The sequence below is a fragment of the Spermophilus citellus genome (genome assembly GCF_964194105.1).
Source record: "Spermophilus citellus genome assembly, chromosome: 12".
NCBI classification, from domain to species: Eukaryota; Metazoa; Chordata; class Mammalia; order Rodentia; family Sciuridae; genus Spermophilus; species Spermophilus citellus.
The window spans coordinates 11,468,502-11,471,628 of NC_138198.1; positions in this window are offsets into that span (position 1 = coordinate 11,468,502).

Consider the following 3,127-nt stretch of genomic DNA (forward strand, 5'->3'; position numbering starts at 1 on the left):
CCGGCACGCGCCGCGTGACGTCATCCGCGCGCGCCCGGCCCGCCCCCCGGGAAGCGCGGGGCTAGGCGGAGCACGACCGGAGGCCGCGCAGGCGCAGAGCGGCCGAGCGCTCGGACTGTGCGGGCTGATTTGGGTGCTTCAGGGCGTCGGAGTCCCCTGTAGTCTGGCTGTTCCTGACCGCAGGATCTCCTGAGCACTTAAGAAAAAAACGCTATTTAAATACACGTGTGCACTTCTTAATCCTTGGTCACCTCCGCCGCGTGCAGTGGTGGTGCACGCTCGCGCGCTCCAGGGCAGTTGAGCCCCACAGTGTGCCCGCAAGCACTGTTAGAGATCACGGGGACACGGAGGGGTTCGAGACAGAACACGGAGATTATCTTCTAGTTGAGGAAGCCGACTTTCAGTGGCTGCAGTATTTTTGCTCTATTTATGCGTTCTTAGAGATAATTGGGTACAAGGAAAAGTGAATTGCGCAGAAGCTGAAGGAGAGCGGCTGCCTCTAAAGAGGCTCCTTAAAATGGGATGAGAAGGAACCAGCTCTGCGAAGATCTGAGGGAAGAGCAGCCATCAGAAGGATCTGTGTGTGTTAAGTGTGGGGAGGAGGCCACCTGCAGTCGATGCCCTCGAGAAAGAAGTTAGGGAAGAACAGAGGATGAGATCAACAAGGCGAGGAGAGGCCTCATCATGCAGAGACGTTCTGGGCTGTTGTAAGGAGCTTGCATCTATTTCAGATGTAGCAGGAAGCTATTGATGTGAGAGGGACAGGATCTAGCATTATAAGACTATCTGCTGAGTGTGTGTGTCTGGTGACCTGCTGGGAGGCCATGATTGGTGAAGAAAGACAAGTTGCTTTTGCCAAGATCAGGAAAGATGCCATTGAGAGAGATGGCCGAGTTTAAGGAATAATTTGGAATAGGTATATGTGACCGGCTCGAGATGGATTAGATGAAGGTGATCAAGAAAAGGAAGGCGTCAGAAATGACTCCTAAATTCTGGGATGAGCAAAATAGCTATATCATACAATACAGACAAGATTTGTTCCTCCTTTCAACCCTAATTCCTTTGCCTCCTTCTCCTCTTACCTCTGACCATCTCCCTCAGTTTCTTTCCCTTTACCCTTTTCCCCCTTGGTGTTATGCTAATCAGAGCCTATAAATCCAAATCCTTCAGCAGCCTTGAGGTTAGCATGAAGGAACAAAGCCTATGGATGGAGGCAGAAGAATTGAAGCTCTTGATCTCCTCACCTCTAGTTGACTTTTGCCAACCAGGAATACCAGCCCAGTGATGTTGGTTCTTCTAATTTTTTAAGAGAAATGATTATAAAGAGATTTACATGAAATCTCTCAAATTTTAAACTTTTGTCAGTAACTCAAATTTTGTTAAACTTTTATTGTGGATGAAGCAAAACACATCTGCTGGCCAGATGAGGCCTGCAGGCTACAACTTTGCCTCTCAATGGATAATTTTCCAGAGTGATAACTTTGTTCTTTTGTGACGATTCCAGGAAGCTGACAACTCTCAACTCACTCCACCCAAAGCTTTCTAAAAAATTTTTATTCAAATACCCCACTTCCACTTAGAGGTCTAGTTGACATTTGAAAAGTTAAATTATCCTCTTCCCATGCCTCATTTATTCTCTCAGTTATCATCAATACCCACCCAGTGCCCATTCTGAAATCCAGGGTCATCCCAGACTCTTACCGCTCATCCTCAATCCATCCCATATTTATGGCATCTGTCCTGCACCTCTGTCCTTGTTAACCCCTGCCCTTTTCACATCTTTCTTGGGGTGAGTTCCTTGACTTCCTTAAGCTTCATTTTCTCATTTATAATGAGAGAATTGAACTAGATCATTCCTAAGATCTGATCCATTTGTAAAATTCTGCTTAATTTAGTCACCAAATATATCAGAATAGTTGCCTAGAATTTGAGGAGGTCTTTCTCCATCCATGACATTGCCAAGGATATTGTGATTAAAATGACGGGAAAGATTGGACTTGATATCCCCCCCACCCTGTGATTTGGTGGATTGGATTTCATTTGAAAAGAATTTCTGATGTGGCTCAGGTGAATGAGTCCACTAGAGGAGTGAGTGACAAAGCTCATTGACTGTCCCTCAATATCCAGTCTCTTCTTCCTAGTAGCAAACCTCCAACTTTAAGTAATGGAAGGGCCTTATTTTAGCTTGTCGTATATCCAGAAGAAAAACATTTTTTTGAGCTGTGGCCCTTTGACGAAGATCTGACTAATGGCTGTAAAAGAAATGTGGCAAGTCATGATGACTATCTTTAAAAGACATCAGTTTCTCTTCTCCTCCTCCTTCCTTTGATTGGGATGCAGATGTGCCAGCTACGTCTAAAGCTGTATGTCAACTTCATGGATCATATGTCATCTTTCAGAGCTTTATGGGAGAGATAAAAATCTGGTATCTGAGGACTTTTGTTTAAAGATTTTGACAGGCTGGTATTGTAACTCAGTGGTAGAGCACTTGCCTAGTATGTGTGAGGCACTGGGTTTGATCTTCAGCACCACATAAAAAATAAATAAAGGTATTGTGTCCATCTTCAATTAAAAAATTTTTTTAAAAGATTTTGTCTTTGGGGATGGGGTTGTGGCTCAGTGGTAGAGCACTCGCCTCTAATGTGAGAGACCCTGGGTTCGATCCTTAGCACCACATAAAAATAAATAAACCAAATAAAGATATTGTGTCCATATATAATTAAAAAAAATTTTAAAAAGATTTTGTCTTTGAATTCTAGGATCAGACAACACTTCATTCCATAAAATGAAATAAGTATGTCCCTGAGGATATTTTGAATAGGGTCACTGTTTAAGTCAGCTTTTTCACTGCTGTGACTAAAGGATCCAACCAGAACAACTACAGAGGAGGAAAAGTTTATTTGGGGGCTCATGGTTTCAGAGGTCTCAATCCACAGATGGCAGACTCCATGCCTTGGGGCTCAAGGTGAGGCTGAACCACATGGTGTAAGGCACACCCGCAATTCCCACCTCCTCTGATCACACCTCACCACTTCAGTTACTACTCCTTAATCCCATCAGGGGATTAATTCACTGATTGGGCTAAGACTCTCAGAACCCAATCATTTCTCCTCAGAACCTTCTTGCA